General features: G+C 46.6%; 1 protein-coding gene across 3 annotated transcripts in view; it reads left to right on the top strand.

Annotated features, from left to right (window-relative positions):
- Window positions 1-41: 41 nt before the first annotated feature.
- Window positions 42-18,005, top strand: part of rnaset2 (ribonuclease T2) — a 38,857-nt gene continuing 20,893 nt past the window's right edge. The window contains exon 1 of one of the 3 annotated variants that reach the window (XM_041213763.1): window positions 42-157. The gene's annotated coding sequence lies outside the window, so the exon portion shown is untranslated. Of the gene's footprint in view, window positions 158-16,680; window positions 16,760-16,808; window positions 16,828-18,005 lie in introns of those variants that run through there. The other 2 variants (XM_041213762.1, XM_041213764.1) reach the window with 2 other exon arrangements.

Genomic DNA, 18,005 nt, shown 5'->3' with positions numbered 1-18,005 from the left:
CGAGGGAGCGCTGCACTGTCAGAAGGTCGACAGCGAGGGAGCGCTGCGCCGTCAGAAGGTCGACAGCGAGGGAGCGCTGCACCGTCAGAAGGTCGACAGCGAGGGAGCGCTGCGCCGTCAGAAGGTCGGCAGCAAGGGAGCGCTGCGCCGTCAGAAGGTCAGTACTGAGGGAGCGCTGCACTGTTGAACGGTCAGTACTGAGGGAGTGCTGCACTGTCTGAGCATCAGTATTGAAGGAGTGTCACACTGTCTGAGCATTAGCACTCAGGGAGCACTACACTGTAGGGTCAACATTGAGAAAGTACTGCATTGTCAGATGGTCAGTACAGAGGGAGTAGTGCACCTTTGAACGGTCAGTACTGAGGGAGTGCTTCACTGTGAGCATCAGTACTGAGGAAGCGCCACACTGTCGGACGGTCAGTACTGAGGGGTTTTGCACTGTTGCAGGGTCAGTACTATAAGACCATAACACATAGGAGCAGAAATTAGGCCATTTGGCCCATCGAGTCTGCTCCACCATTCAATCATGGCTGATAAGTTTCTCAGCCCATTCTCCTGCCTTCTCCCCGTAACCTTTGATCCCCTTACCATTGAAGCACCTATCTATCTCATTCTTAAATACACTCAATGACCTGGCCTCCTTGGCCTTCTGGCAATGAATTCCATAGATTCACCACTCTCTGGCTAAAGAAGTTTTTCCTCATTTCCATTCTAAATGGTCTTCCCTTTACTCTGAGGCTGTGCCCTCAGGTCCTAGTCTCTCCTACTAATGGAAACATCTTCCCCACGTCCACTCTAGCCAGGCCTTTCAATATTCTGTAAGTTTCAATCAGATCCCCCTCATCCTTCTAAACTCCATCGAGTATTGACCCAAAGTCCTCAAATGTTCCTCATATGTTAAGCCTTTCATTCCTGGAATCGTTCTCGCGAATCTCCTCTGGATCCTCTCCAGGGCCAGCACATCCTTCCTAAGATACGGGGCCCAAAGTTGCTCACAATATTCTAAATGTGGCCTGACCAGAGCCTTATAAAGCCTCAGCAGCACATCCCTGCTTTTATATTCTAGTCCTCTTGAAATAAATGCCAACATTGCATTTGCCTTCCTAACTACCGACTCAACCTGCAAGTTAACCTTAAGAGAATCCTAGACTAGGACTCCCAAGTCCCTTTGCACTCCAGATTTCTGAATTCTCTTCCCATTTAGAAAATAGTCTATGCCTCTATTCCTACAAAAGTGCATGACCTCACACTTCCCCACATATTCCATCTGCCACTTCTTTGCCCATTCTCCTAACCTGTCCAAATCCTTATGTAGTCTCCCCGCCTCCTCAATACTACCTGTCCCTCCACCTATCTTTGTATCATCTGCAAACAGCCAGGATGCCCTCAGTTCCTTCATCTAGATCATTAATGTATAAAGTGAAAAGTTGTGGTCCCAACACTGACCCCTGCGGAACTCCACTAGTCACCGGCCGCCATCCTGAGAAGGACCCCCTTATCCCCACTCTCTGCCTCCTGCCAAACAGCCAATCTTCTATCCATGCTAGTACCTTGCCTCTAACACCATGGGCTCTTATCTTACTGAGCAGCCTCCTGTGCGGCCCTTTGTCAAAGACCTTCTGGAAGTCCAAGTAGATAACATCCATTGGCTCTCCTGTGTCTAACCTGCTCGTTACCTCTTCAAAGAATTCTAAAAGATTTGCCAGGCATGATCTCCCCTTGATGAACCATGCTGACTTTGCCCTATTTTACCATGCACTTCCAAGTATTCTGAAATCTCATCCTTAATAATGGACTCTAAAATCTTCCCAACGACCGAGGTCAGGCTAATCAGCCTGTAATTTCCCGTCTTTTGCCTTACTCCCTTCTTAAATGGGGGGGTTACATTAGCAATTTTCCAGTCCTCTGGGACCCTCCCTGACTCCAGTGATTCTTGAAAGATCACCACTAACGCCTCCACTATCTCTTCAGCTATCTCCTTCAGAACTCTGGGGTGTAATCCATCTGGTCCAGGTGATTTATCCACCTTCAGATCTTTCAGTTTTCCTAGCACCTTCTACTTGGTAATGGCCACCATAATCACCACTGCTCCCCGACTCTCTTGAACTTTGGAGATGTTACTCGTGTCTTCCACCGTGAAGATTGACGCAAAGTACCTCTTCAGTTCCTCCGCCATTTCTATGTTCCCCACTACTACTTCTCCAGCGTCATTTTCCAGTGGCCCAATGTCCACTTTTGCCTCTCTCTTACCCTTTATATATCTAAAAAAACTCTTGCAATCTTCTTTTATATTACTGGCTAGTTTACCCTCATATTTAATCTTCTCCCTTCTCATTTCTTTTTTAGTTGTCCTCTGTTGGTCTTTGTAGGCTTCCCAATCCCCTGGTTTCCCACTGCTCTTCACTGCATTGTATGTTTTCTCTTTAGCTTTTATGCTGTCCCTGATTTCCCTTGTCAGCCATGGTTGCCTCGTCCTCCCTTTAGTATGCTTCTTCCTAGGGATGAATTTTTGCTGTGTCTCCCAAATTACTCCCAGAAACTCCTGCCATTGCTGTTCCACTGTCTTTCCTGCTAGGCTTATCTCCCAGTCAATTCTGGCCAGCTCCTCCCTCATGCCTCTGTAATTAACTTTATTCAACTGTAATACCGTTACATCTAATTCCAGCTTTTTCCTCTCAAATTGCAGGGTAAATTCTATCATATTATGGTCACTTCCTCCTAAGGGTTCCTTCACCTTAAGCTCCCTTATCAAATCTGCCTCATTACACATCACTAAATCTAGAATTGCCTGTTCCCTAGTGGGCTCCACCACAAGCTGCTCCAAAAAGCCATCTCGTAGACATTCCACAAATTCCTTTTCTTGGGATCCACTACCAACCTGATTTTCCCAGTCTACCTGCATATTGAAATCCCCCATGATCACTTTACCTTTCTTACATGCCTTTTCTATCTCCTGGTATATCTTGTGCCCCACATCCTGACTACTGTTCGGAGGCCTGTACTTAACTCCCATTATGGTTTTTTTAACTTTGCGGTTCCTCAACTCTACCCACACAGATTCTACATCATCTGACCCTAAGTCATTTCTTGCTATCGATTTCATTTCATTTCTTACTAACCAAGCAACCCCACCCCCTCTGCCAACATGCCTATCTTTTCGATAGGATGTATATCCTTGGATATTTAGCTCCCAGTCCTGATCCCCTTGTAGCCATGTCTCCATGATGCCCACCACATCATACCTGCCAATTTCAATCTGCGCCACAAGCTCATTTACCTTATTTTTTATACTGCGTGCATTCAGATACAACACCTTCAGTCCTGTATTTCCCGTCCACTTTCTCGTTGTTATCCCTTTATCTGATGTGCTTGAAGTTAGATTCCTAGCCCTTTCCAAACACTCAGTCTTATTTTGTGTTCTGGGGACTTTAATAGCCTCTCCTGGGCTCTCCTTTCTTTTCAGTTTTTTCATAATTTTCCATGAAGTTGAATCCACCCTCCCACATGCTAACCTGCTGCTTTGTTTCCCATTAGTCATGCTTCTTGGAGTTTTATCCTTCCCTTCCTTCCCCCCCCTCCCCACTTTCTAGTTTAAAGTCTTGTTGACCACCCTATTTATCCTTTTCGCTAGAACATTGGTCCCAGATCGGTTCCGGTGGAGACCATCCCAACGGTACAGATCCCTCCTGTTCCAATACTGATGCCAGTGCCCCATGAAATGGAACCCCTCTTTCCCACATCACTCCTTTAGCCATGTGTTTACTTCCCTTATTCTCGTGTCCCTATGCTAATTTGCAAGTGGCTCGGGTAGTAATCCAGAGATTATAACCCTTGAGGACTTGTTCTTTAATTTAGTTCCTAGTTCCTGATAATCCCCAAACAGGTCCTCTTTCCTAGTCTTACCTATGTTATTTGTCCCGACGTGGACCACAACAACTGGATCCCCCCCCTCCATCTCCAATATCCTTTCAAGCCGGTCAGAGATGTCCCTCACCCTGGCACCGGGCAGGCAACATACCATGCGGGACTCTCGATCCTGCTTACAAATGAAGCTATCAATTCCCCTAATTATAGAATCCCCTACAACTATCACTTGTCTTTTTGCTCCCCCCCTCTCAAATGGCCTCCTTTGCCATGGTGCCGTGATCAGCTGGCTCATCCTCCCTACAGCCCTGATCCTCATCCACACAGGGAGCAAGTACCTCGTACCTGTTGGACAAGGTCAACAGCTGAGGCTCCTTTGTTCCTGAACACAGGATCCCTCTAACTGCCTCACTTGCAGTCACACCCTGCTGACCCTGACCACTGACTGAATTTGAGGTACTTAATCTACCGGGTGTAACTGCCTCCTGAAACAAAGCTTCCAGGTAACTCTCCCCCTCCCGGATGTGCCGCAGCGTCTGGAGCTTGGACTCCAGCTCATCAATTCTGAGCCGGAGTTCCTCCAGCAACCTACCAGTACTGAGGGAGCACCACACTGTTGGACAGTCAGTACTGAGGGACGTTGGACTGTTTTAAGATCAGTATCAAGGAAGTGCTGAACTGTTGTAGGATCAGCATTAAGGGAGCGCTGCACTATCAGAGGGTCAGTACTGAGGGAATGCTGAACTGTCAGAAGGTCAATACTGAGGGAGTGGTGTGCCGTTGGACGGTCAGTACTGAGGGAGTGCTACATTGTCTGAGCATCAGTACTGAGGGAGTGTCACACTGTCGGATGGTCAGCACTGAGGGAGTGCTGTCAGAGGATCGTGCTGAGGGAGTGCTGAACTCTCAGAGGGTCAGTACTGAGGGAGTGCCGCACTGTTGTGGGGTCAGCATTGAGGAAGTGCTGGACTGTCGGAGGGTCAGTACTGAGGTAGTGCTGCACTGTCAGAGGGTCAGTACCGAGGGAGTGCTGCACAGTTGAAATGGATTTTTCTCAGCTGAGCCATTATACCTCTGCTCTCACGCGGGAATAATAGAATCCAAAGTACAATTGAAGAAACAGCTGCCAAGTTCTTTCCTGTCTCAAGGCCAATATTTATCCCTAAAGCAATATTGATAAAAGCAGAATTTTTTTCCTTCACTGGTTGTGGCATCGCAGGTAAGACCAGCATTTTTTGCCCATTTCCAGTTTTTCTAGCGAAGGTGTTGATGACCTGCCTTCATGAACTGCTGTGGCCCTCTTGGTGAAAGTACTTCTACATCACTGTTAGAATATCGATCCAGCAATGGTGACAAAGAACTGAGGTCTATTTCCAGGTCAGGATGGTGTGTGACTTAGGAGGGAGCTTGGAGCTGGTGGTGTTCCCATGTGCCTGTTTCCCTTGTCCTTCTCTGTCTAAGGGGTCATGGGAGATGCTTGGTGAGTTGCTGCAGTGCATGTTGGAGATGGTACACACGGCAGGCACGGTGTGCGGTGGTAGAGGGACAAAATGTTTAAGGTGGTGGATGGGGTGCCAATAAAGATGGCTACGTTGTTCTGGATGGTGTTGAGCTCCTTGAGTGTTATTAGAGCTGTGCTCATCCAGACAAGTGGAGAGTATTCCATCACACTCCTGACTTGTACCTTGTGAATCATAAAATCGTTACAGTACAGAAGAAGGCCACTCAGCCCTTCGTATCTGTGCTGTCTTGCCTAAGGAGCAATTTGCGTACTGCCACTCCATCGCCCACTCCCCACATCCCTAAATGGTGGAGAGGTTTTGAGGAATCAGGAAGTGACTTACTCACTTGCAGAATTCCAAGCCCCTGACCTGCTCTTGTAGCCACAGTACTTTTGTGGCTGGTCCTGTTCAGTTTGATTAATGGTGACCCCACCCCCCACTAATGGTGTATCTGTCCTGTCAATGGGATAGGACATAATAAGGGACTATGATGGAGGAGTCTGGGATACTAGCTGTAAGGTATGATTTGCTGAGTTTGAACATGCCAGGCTGTGGCTTGACTAGTCTGTGGGACAGCTCTCTCAAAGTTGATGATTGGGGATTCGACCATGGTAATGCAATTGAATGCCTGGGAAGGTGGTTAAACTTTCTCTTCTTGGAGGTGATCATAACTTGGCATGAATGTTACTTGTCACTTATCAGCCCAAGTCTGAATATTGTCCGGGTTTGCTGTACATTGTCACAGACTGCTTTAGTGTCTGAGAAGCTGCAAATGTTACTTAACACTGTACAGTCATCAGCAAAATCCCCACTGCTGATGGAAGGAAGGTCATTGATGAAGCAGCTGAAAATGGCTGGGCCAAGGACACTACCCTGACAAACTCCTGCAGTGATGTCCTGAGGATGGGATGATTGGCTTCTGACACCACAGTCATCTTCCTTTGTGCTAGGTATGACTCCAGCCAGTGGAGAGTTTTCCCTCTGATTCCCATTGACTCCAGTTTAGCTCAGGCTGCTTGATGCCACACTTGGTCAAATGCTCCCTTGATGTCAAGGACAGTCGCTCTCACCCCACTTCAGGAGTTCAGCTCTTTTGTCCAAGTTTGAACCAAGACTGTAATAAGGTCAGGAGCTGAGTGGCCCTGGTGGAACCCAAACTGGGAGTCAGTAAGCAGGTTATTGATTTGTAAATGCCACTTGGTAGCACTGTTGATGACCACTTCCATCACTTTACTGTTGATCGAGAGTAGACTGACAGGGTGGCAATTGGCTGGGTTGGATTTGCCATGATTTTTGTGCAGATGACATACCTGGGCAAGTTTCCACATTGCCAAATAGATGCCAGTGTTGCAGCTGTAATGGAACAGCTTGGCTAGGGGCGCGACAACTTCTGGAGCATAAGTCTTCAGTACAATGGCCAGAATGTTGTCAGGGCCCATAGCCTTTGCAATATTCAGTGCCTTCAGCTGTTTCTTGGTATCACGTGGAGTGAATTGACTTGGCTGAAGACTGGCATCTGTGATGCTGGGGACCTCAGGAGGAGGCCGGGATGGATCATCCAATCAGCACTTCTGGCTGAAGATGGTTGCAAATGCTTCAACCTTATCTTTTGCATTAATGTGCTGAGCACCCCCATCATTAAGGATGGGGATATTTGTGGAGCCTCATACAGTGAGTTGTTTAATTGTCCACCACCATTCATTATTGGATGTGACAGGACTGAAACAGTTTCATCTGGATCAGTTGATTGTGAGACCACTTTTTGTTTATTGCATGCTGCTTCCATCTTTAGTATGCATGTAATCCTCTGTTATAGCTTCACCATGTTGGCACTTCATTTTTAGATATGCCTGGTGCTTTCCTTTCCCATGTTTGACCTGATGCCAACATCAGTTCACAGGGTCTGGAGTCAATGTTGAGCACCCCCAAGGCCACTTCCTACTGACTGTACACCACTGTGCCACAACCTATGGTTCATCTGTCCCGCCAATGGGATAGGACATACTAAGGGACGGTGGCAGAGGAGCCTGGGATATTGGCTGTAAGGTATGATTTGCTGAGGATGACTGTGCCAGGCTGATGCTTGACTAGTCTGTGGGACAGCTGTCCCAATTTAGACACAAGTCCCCAGCGGTTAATGAAGAGGCCTTTGTAGAGTCTACTGGGCCATGTTTGGCTTAATCGTGTCTAAACCTGGTCCCAAGATTGATTATCATATTGGTGTTGTGAGGTCTTTATTTTTTTAAATTTATCCTTTCATGGGATATGGGCTTGCCGGCAAGTCCAGCATTTGTTGCCCATCCCTGATTACCCTTTAATTGAATAGCTTGCTAGGCCATGTCAGAGGGCACTTAAGAGTCAACCACATTGCTGTGGATCTGGAGACACGGTAGGCCAGACCAGGTAAGGATAGCAGATTTCCTTCCCCAAAGAGCAATAGTGAACTAGATGGGTTTTTACACCAATTGATGATCATTTCATGGTCACCATTACTGCGACTAACTTTCAATTTCAGATTTATTAATTGAATTTAAATTCCAGCAGCTGCCATCTGGGCCTTCCCTCGGGGGGTGCGAGGCCTGGGACAAATCACACTCTCTGGCCCCCACCGTGGCATTTTTATACAGGTGAAATCTGGTTACAGTGAATGTCAAGGGCTGCTGAAGGTTAAATATTGATGGCTTACATTTTGACTTTATATGAACATATGAAACAGGAGCAGAAGTAGGCCATTTGGCCCCTTAAGCCTGCGCTGCCATTCAGTAAGATCATGGCTGATCTGTTTGTGTTTCTAATTCCACATTCCCATCTACTGCAATAACCTTTGATTCCCTTGCCTAACAAGAATCTGTCTACCTCCGCTTTAAAATATTCAATGACCACGTCTCCACTGCCTTCTGAAACAGAGAGTTCCAAAGTCACACAACTCTCAGAGAAATAAATTCTCCTCATCTCCTGTCCTAAAAGTGCAGCCCCTAATTTTAAAACAGCACGCCCTAGTTCTGGACTCTCCCACAAGAGGAAACAACCTTTCCACATCCACCCTATCAATTGCGTTCAGAATTTTATATGCTTCAATCAAGTCACCCCTCACTCTCCTAAATACCAGTGAAAGTAAGACCAGTCTGTCTAACTTTTCCTCATCAGATAACCCGTTCATTGCAAGTTTCAATCTAGTAACCTCCACTGAACTGCTTCCAATGCATTTATATCCTTAGTTAAATAAGGAGGCCAAAACTGCACACAATATTCGAGATGTTGTATAACTGAAGCATAACATCCTTGCTTTTATGTTCAGTTCCTTTCATAATAAAGGACAGCATTCCATTAGCCTTCTTAATTACTTGCTGTACCTGCATTCCAACTTTTTGTGACTCATGCACTAGAACTCCTGGATCCCACTACACCTCAGAATTATGCAGCTGTTCTCCATTTAAGTAATACTCTGCTTTTTTGTTCTTCCTGCCAAAGTGAACAACTTCACATTTTCCCACATTAAACTCCATTTGCCAGATCTTTGCCCACTCACTCAACCTATCTATATCCATCTGCAACCTCCTCATAACATACTTACTTTTCTACCTATCATCTGCAAATTTAGCTACCATGAGTTCGCTCCCCTCATCTAAGTCATTGATATAAATTGTAAAAAGTTGAGGCCCCAGCACAGACCCTGCGGGACACCACTCGTCACTCCCTGCCAATCAGAAAAAGACTCATTTATGCGTACTCTCTGTTTTTTGCCTGCCAGCCAATTTTCTAAGATGTTAATACGTTACCCCCTACACCATGAGCTTTTATTTTCCGCAATAACTTTTCATGTGGCACCTTCTCAAATGCTTTCTGGAAATCCAAGTACAGCACACCTACAGGCTCCCCTTTATCCACAGCACATGTTTGTCCTTCCAAGAACTGCAATAACGTGGTTAAACATGATTTCCTTTTCACAAAACTATGCTGACTCTTCCTGATTACCTTGAGTTTTTCTAAGTGCACAGCTATAGCCTCATTAATGAGCAGTTCTAACACCTTCCCCATGACAGAGTCAAGCTAACTGAACTATAGTTTCCTGTTTTTTGCCTCACTCCCTTCTTGAATAGAGGGATTATGTTTGCAACTTGCTAGCCCAATGGAACCTTTCCAGAATCTAGGGAATTTTGGAAAATTAACACCAACGCATCTACTACCTAATAATCACCACTTTTAAGACCCTAGGATGAAGTCCATCAGAACCCGGAGACTTGTCAGCCTGCAGCTCCATCAGTTTGCTGATATGTAATAGTGGAAAAGTCAGCAGCAGGTTTTACACTGTTCTGATCTTTATTTCCAATGACTTAATTTGGATCCAATGAACCTAATATCTCTTCCTTTGATTTGCCAGTTACTTTTGTCTGATTACAGTTCCGTGAAGCCCTTGGGACAGTTTTCTACAATAAAGATTCTATATAAACGCAAGGTGATACTGTTGTTTGTTGTTGTTATGGAGCATCTGCAGGTTTCAGTGGAAGGATGAACTAGATGGGCCAAATGGCTATCTCATCTGTATTTATCTGTGTGGCTTTATTTAATTGAGTAATAAAACCCCTCGTACGAGTTATAATGCATCAGCTAGCCAATAAATGAAGAGAGCAATTAATCATAGATTCACTAGGGTACTGCCTGGTATGAGGAAATATAAATAAGGGGACTTGAAAAATTTAATTTTTTTTTATTAGAATAATGCAGATTATGGGAGTGATTTGATAGAAGCATTTAAATAGGAAAGGATGGGAAAGCAGCAAGGGCAGTGGAACCAGATTCGGTAATAACTCCCAACAGGAAATTGGATAATTACTTGCAGTAGTAAAAAAAGAGTAGGGCAATGGGAAAGAAGCGGGCATTGGAACTCATTCAATAGGTCCTTCAAAGAAGCGACACATGCACAACAGGACAAACAGCCGGCCTCTGTGCAGCATTATTCGCAATTCTATGAAATGCGATTTGAACTCTTTATTTGCATGGAAGGTAAATGGCAGCATGGAGTGATTGGGATGAATGTCCTGTTTCCTAATTGTAACTTCTATGTATTTCTGTATAAAACAAATCATCACTGTGCATTATGCATTTTCATATTTACACTGAGAGCATACAGTATCCCAAAGGCTTCACGGAACACCCGTTCCCCATTTCCCTACAATCAACGTATTCAAATGAGGAGATGGTGGAGATAGGGAGGGACGAGACCATAATGGGACTTGAAAACAAAGATGAGAATTTTAAAGTAAAGATGTTGTTTGACAGGGAGCCACTTAGGTCAGCGAGCACAGGGATTATTGAGAAATAAGTTTTGGACGACCTAAAGTTTACGGACAGACCACCAGGCATCGACCTAGGCACTGCAAACAACAACGGCAGCTCAGCCTTGTTGACCCTGCCAAGTCCTCCTTTCTAAATTCTGGGGGCTAGTGCCAAAATTGGAGAGCTGTCTCACAGCCTAGTCAAGCAGCAGCCTGACATAGTCGTTCTCACGAAATCATATCTTACAGGTAATGTCCCAGACACCACCATCACCATCCCTGGGTATGCCCTGTCCTCCTACTGGCAGGACAGACCCAGCAGAGGTGGCGGCACTGTGGTATACAATCGGGAGGGAGTTGCCCTGGGAGTCCTCAATATTGACTCTGGACCCCATGAAGTCTCATGGCATCAGGTCAAACATGGGCAAAGAAATCTCCTTCTGATTACCACGTACTGCCCTCCCTCAGTTGATGAACCAGTACTCCTCCATGCTGAACACCACTTGGAAGAAGCACTGAGGGTGGCAAGGGCACAGAATGTACTCTAGGTGGGGCACTTCAATGTCCATCACCAGGAGTGACTTGGTAGCACCACTACTGACCGAGCTGGCTGAGTCCTAGAGGATATAGCTGCTACACTGGGTCTGCGGCAGGTGGTGAGGGAACCAACAGGAGGGAAAAACAAACTTGACCTCATCCTCACCAACCTGCCCGCCACAGATGCATCTGTCCATGACTGTATCAGTAGGAGTGACCACTGCACAATTGTTGTGGAGGCAAAGTCCTGCCTTCACATTGAGGATACCGTCCATTGTTATAAAAACAAAGAAACTGCGGATGCTGGAAATCCAAAACAAAAACAGAATTACCTGGAAAAACTCGGCAGGTCTGGCAGCATCGGCGGAGAAGAAAAGAGTTGACGTTTCGAGTCCTCATGACCCTTCGACAGAACTTGAGTTCGAGTCCAGGAAAGAGCTGAAATATAAGCTGGTTTAAGGTGTGTGTGTGGGGGGCGGAGAGATAGAGAGACAGAGAGGTGGAGGGGGGGCGGTGTGGTTGTAGGGACAAACAAGCAGTGATAGAAGCAGATCATCAAAAGATGTCAACGACAATAGTACAATAGAACACATAGGTGTTAAAGTTAAAGTTGGTGATATTATCTAAACGAATGTGCTAATTAAGAATGGATGGTAGGGCACTCAAGGTATAGCTCTAGTGGGGTTTTTTTATAATGGAAATAGGTGGGAAAAGGAAAATCTTTATCATTTATTGGGGAAAAAAAAAGGAAGGGGGAAACAGAAAGGGGGTGGGGATGGGGGAGGGAGCTCACGACCTAAAGTTGTTGAATTCAATATTCAGTCCGGAAGGCTGTAAAGTCCCTAGTCGGAAGATGAGGTGTTGTTCTTCCAGTTTGCGTTGGGCTTCACTGGAACAATGCAGCAAGCCAAGGACAGACGTGGGCAAGAGAGCAGGGTGGAGTGTTAAAATGGCAAGCGACAGGGAGGTTTGGGTCATTCTTGCGGACAGACCGCAGGTGTTCTGCAAAGCGGTTGCCCAGTTTACGTTTGGTCTCTCCAATGTAGAGGAGACCACATTGGGAGCAACGAATGCAGTAGACTAAGTTGGGGGAAATGCAAGTGAAATGCTGCTTCACTTGAAAGGAGTGTTTGGGTCCTTGGACGGTGAGGAGAGAGGAATTGAAGGGGCAGGTGTTGCATCTTTTGCGTGGGCATGGGGTTGTGCCATAGGAGGGGGTTGAGGAGTAGGGGGTGATGGAGGAGTGGACCAGGGTGTCCTGGAGGGAGCGTTCCCTATGGAATGCCGATAAGGGGGGTGAAGGGAAGATGTGTTTGGTGGTGGCATCATGCTGGAGTTGGCGGAAATGGCGGAGGATGATCCTTTGAATGCGGAGGCTGGTGGGGTGATAAGTGAGGACAATGGGGACCCTATCATGTTTCTGGGAGGGAGGAGAAGGCGTGAGGGCGGATGCACGGGAGATGGGCCGGACACGGTTGAGGGCCCTGTCAACGACCGTGGGTGGAAAACCTCGGTTAAGGAAGAAGGAGGACATGTCAGAGGAACTGTTTTTGAATGTAGCATCATCGGAACAGATGCGACGGAGTCGAAGGAACTGAGAGAATGGGATGGAGTCCTTACAGGAAGCGGGGTGCGAGGAGCTGTAGTCGAGATAGCTGTGGGAGTCGGTGGGTTTGTAATGGATATTGATGGACAGTCTATCACCAGAAATTGAGACAGAGAGGTCAAGGAAGGGAAGGGAAGTGTCAGAGATGGACCATGTGAAAATGATGGAGGGGTCCATTGTGTTCTGTGGCACCACCACCATGCTAAATGGGATAGATTTCAAACAGATCTAGCAACTCAAGATTGGGCATCCATGAGGTGTTGTGGGCCATCTGCAGTAGCAGAATTGTACTCAAACACAATCCGTAATCTCATGGCCCAGCATATCCCCCACTCTACCATTACCAACAAGCCAGGGAGTCATAAAGTTATACAGCACAGAAACAATAACCCTGTATGCTATGGCGTTTCAAGTGCTCCTCTAAATACTTCTTAAATGTTGTGAGGGTTCCTGCCTTTACCAACCCCTCAGGCAGTGTGTTCCAGATTCCAACCACCCTCTAAACCTCCTGCCCCTTACCTTAAATCTATGCCACCTGGTTATTGACACCTCCGCTAAGGGGAAAAGTTTCTTCCTATCTACCCTATCTATGCCCATCATAATTTTGTGTACCTCTATCAGGTCCCCCCTCAGCCTTCGCTGCTGTAAGGAAGACAACTCTAGCCTATCCAGTCTCTCTTTACAGCTGAAATGCTCCAGTCCAGGCAACATCCTGGTGAATCTCCTCTCCAATGCAATCACATCCTTCCTATATTGTGGCAACCAGAACTGCACACGGCACTCTACCTGTGGCCTAACTCGTCTTTTATACAGCTCCAACATAACCTCCCTGCTTTTATATTCTATGCATCAGCTAATACAGGCAAGTATCCCATATGCCTTCTTAACCACCTTATCTACCTGTGTTGCTGCCTTCGGGGAATCTATGGACATGTACACCAAGGTCCCTCTGATCCTCTGTACTTTCTAGGGTCCCACCATTCATTGTGTATTACTTTGTCATGTTAGTCCTCCCAAAATGCAGGACCTCACACTTCTCAAGATTAAATTCCATTTGACACTGCTCTGCCCATCTTACCAGCCCACATATATTGTCCTGTATTCTAAGGCTTTCCTCCTCACTATTTACGACACCATCAATTTTCATGTCATATACAGCCGCTCCACTCCTGCTCTTTATCCAGCCCTCCCTGGTTCAATGAAGAGTGCATGAGGGCATGTCAGGAGCAGCACCAGGCATACCTCAAAATGAGGTATCAACCTGGTGAAGGTCCAACAAAGGACTACTTGCATGTCAAACAGCATAAGCAGCAAGTGATAGGCAGAGCTAAGCGACCCCACAACCAATAGGTCAGATCTAGGCTATGCAGTCCTGCCACATCCAGCCGTGAATATAAGTGGATAATTAAACAACTCACTGGAGGAGGAGGCTCCACAAATATCCCCATCCTCAATGATGGGGGAGCCCAGCACATCAGTGCAAAAGATAAGGCTGAAGCATTTGCAACAATCTTCAGTCAGAAGTGCTGAGTGGATGATCCATCTCGGCCTCCTCCGGAGGTCCCCAGTATCACAGATGTCTTTAGCCAATTCAATTCACTCCACGTGATATCAAGAAATGGTTGAAGACACTGCATTCTGAAAAGGCTATGGGCCCTGACAATATTCCGGAAATAGTACTGAAGACTTGTGCTCCAGAACTTGCTGTGTCCTTAGCCAAGCAGTTCCAGTACAGCTACAACAATGGCATCTACCCAGCTATATGGAAAATTGCCCAGGTATGTCCTGTACACAAAAAGCAGGACAAATCCAATCCAGCCAATTACAACCCCATCAGTCTACTTTAGGTCATCAGTTAAGTAATGGAAGGGGTCATCAACAGTGCTATCAAACAGCACTTGCTCAGCAATAACCTGCTCACTGACACCCAGTTTGGGTTTCACCAGGGCCACTCAGCTCCTGATCTCATTACAGCCTTGGCTCAAACATGGGTAAAAGAGCTGAACTCCCGAGTTGAGGAAGGAGTGACTGCCCTTGACATCAAGGCCGCATTTGACCGAGTGTGGCATCAAGGAGCTCTAGCAAAACTGGAGTCAATGGGAATCAGGGGGAAAACTCTCCACTGGCTGGAGTCATACCTAGCACAAAGAAAGATGCTTGTTGTTGGAGGTCAATCATCTCAGTTCCAGGACATCACTGCAGGAGTTCGTCAGGGTCCTAGGCCCAACCACCTTCAGCTGCTTCATCAATGACCTTCCTTCCACAATAAGGTCAGAAATGTTTGCTGATGATTGTACAATGTTCAGCACCATTCATGACTCCTCAGATACTGAAGCAGTTCATGTCCAAATGCAGCAAGACCTGGACAATATCCAGGCTTGGGCTGACAAGTGGCAAGTAACATTCGCACCACATAAGTGCCAGGCAATGACCATCTCCAACAAGAGAGAATCTAACCATCGCCCCTTGACATTCAATGGCATAACCATCACTGAATTCCCCCACTATCAACATCCTGGGGGTTACCATTGACCAGAAACTGAACTGGACTAGCCATATAAATATTGTGACTACAAGAGCGGGTCAGAGGCTAGCAATCCTGCAATGAGTAACTCACCTCTTGACTCCCCAAAACCTGTCCACCCCATCTACAAGGCACAAGTCAGGAATGTGATGGACTACTCCCCATTTACTTGGATGAGTGCAGCTCCTACAACACTGAAGAAGCTGGACACCATCCAGGACAAAGCAGCCCGCTTGATTGGCACCACATTCACAAACATTCACTCCCTCCACCACCGATGCACAATGGTAGCAGTGTGTACCGTCTACAAGATGCACTGCAGAAACTCACTTAGGCAGCACCTTCCAGACCCACGACCACTACTATCTAGAAGGACAAGGGCAGCAGATAAATGGGAACACCACCATCTGGAATTTCCACTCCAAGCCACTCACCATTCTGACTTGGAAATATATTGCCGTTCCTTCACTGTCACTGGCTAAAAATCCTGTAACTTCCATTCTAACAGCACTGTGGGTGTACCTACACCACAGGGATCACCACTACAACCTTCTCAAGGGCAACTAGGGTTGGGCAATAAATGCTGGCTCAGCTAGCAAAGCCCACATCCCATGAATGAATAAAAAAAGTGGGAGCACTCAGCAGGTCTAACAGCATCTGTGGAGAGAAAAACAGAGCTTTCGAGTCCGGCTCTGAAGAAGAGTCATGCAGAGTCGAAATGTTAACTCTGTTTTTCTCTTCCCAGATGCTGTTAGACCTGCTGAGTTTTTCCAGCATTTTCTGTTTTTGTTTCAGATTTCCAGCATCCCCAGTATTTTGCTTTTATATATATATATATATATAAAGGAGGTGAGGGTGTCTGGCATGCATTGAAATAATCATGTTTGGAGATAACGAAGGCATGAATGAGGGTTACAGCAGCAGATAAACTGAGACAGGGGTGAAGTCGAGCAATGTTATGGAGGTGGGAATAGGATCTCGGGATCAAATGTGGCGCAAAGGGTTGTTAACAGACTGGTTACACTTCAAAAGTAGTTGCTTGGCTCTGAACGGCTTGTATAAATACCAAAACAAAAACTCAAGTTGTGTCGAAGGGTCTTGAGGACTCGAAACGTTAACTCTTTTCTTCTCCGCCGATGCTGCCAGACCTGCTGAGTTTTTCCAGGTAATTCTGTTTTTGTTTTGGATTTCCAGCATCCGCAGTTTTTTTGTTTTTATCTTTGTATAAATACCGATCCATTCACTTCCACTAACCAGGTATACTCCATGCCATCTCTTTTAGTTACAGTAGTAGTAACCAGCGATAACCTCAACCCCTTCCACTAACCCGAAACGCTCGCTGTCACTCGCAGAGGAGTGTTAATCTGAGCCCCGCCCACTATTAAATTGCAACAACCTGTCCCATGTGACCGGAGGAGACAGTGTCTTTGTTGTTGGAGAGTGGCAGCGGGTGAGTGATGTGTCCGCGAATCGCTACCAAATTGTGTAGGGTACACTAGATGGGCTGTAATATGAAGGGTGCGTGATATAGGGTGTTACACGTTACGTGCGAGGTTCCACAAAGGTTGAGAGTTTGGGGGAAGCGGGGCTGCAGCTGGGGAAACATGGGGCGGCTGGTAGACCCGCTCTCCCCGTTCCTCTGGTTGTGTGGGGATCCCGGTTAATCCGGGGAGGGGAGAGTGAGAGGGTAAGCACCGCCTGCAGGTGAGATGGCGAAGTTCCAGACTTGTATTCGGAGGGGCTGACTCTGGGAGTCGATGGGGCTCCTGCACTGGGCGCAGCCTCCCCAGTCAAACAGCTGGTAGGGCGGTCTAGGCTCTCAACCGGACTGGGATAGCAAACCTAACCGACACCCCAACCCGAGTCAGTACCCTCAGCGATACAGGAGAGAATATGTTGGTTTTGTAATTTTCAGTTATATTCTTGTGAGTTCATGGGAAGCTTAAGTTTGTGCCGTTTTAAATGTTTGTGGAACAGGAACGTGACTAGGTATTTTGTGAGGTTGGGGACTGCTTTAAGACTGGTCCGAGGAACAAATGTCCGTGTCTAGACTTGCAACGATGTGCAACTGGATGCAGCAACACCCGACAGGCATCACATGAGCTTGACTTATTATTTCCCGATTCAGCTGTAACTCAGCAAAGCTGCGTAAAAGTGCAGAGCGGACTCGCCCGCCACGGAGGGGAGGGGAGAGACCCGGGGGTTCAGCAAATTGATACACGGTTTGGGGGGCGCGGTTAGCGGACAAGGCAGTCCAGTTTATCTAGTGGGCAGTCATTGTTGTCCTGTGCCAGCATTTTTCTTCTGTCAACCAGCAAAGCACACCTGCACATTTTACCTCCGTGCTGTTTGTGGGAACTTGCTGTGTACAAAATGACTGCTGTGTTTGTCTGTAGAGCAATGACTACACTTTGAGGAGAACTTCATTTTTATGAAGAGCCCTGGACCCTCTCCAGGATTTGACAGACAATAATGGCAATCGTTTGACACAGATTTTTTTCGTTCAAACAGTAACCTCTGTACAATACAATTAAGTTTGCATTTTATGTTTAATGAGAAAAATCTCGTGGACAATTAAATTTTACATCCCTTTTTTAATTTCTGATTCCTGTAGTTGGGCAGAAGTAACAGAATCATAGGATGGCTACTGCACAGAAGGAGGCCATTCTGCCCATCGTGTCTGTGCAGGGCAGGTC

The sequence above is a fragment of the Carcharodon carcharias genome, chromosome 2 (assembly GCF_017639515.1).
Source record: "Carcharodon carcharias isolate sCarCar2 chromosome 2, sCarCar2.pri, whole genome shotgun sequence".
NCBI classification, from domain to species: Eukaryota; Metazoa; Chordata; class Chondrichthyes; order Lamniformes; family Lamnidae; genus Carcharodon; species Carcharodon carcharias.
Note: the sequence above shows the minus strand (reverse complement) of the source record. Positions and strands in the feature narration are given on the sequence as shown.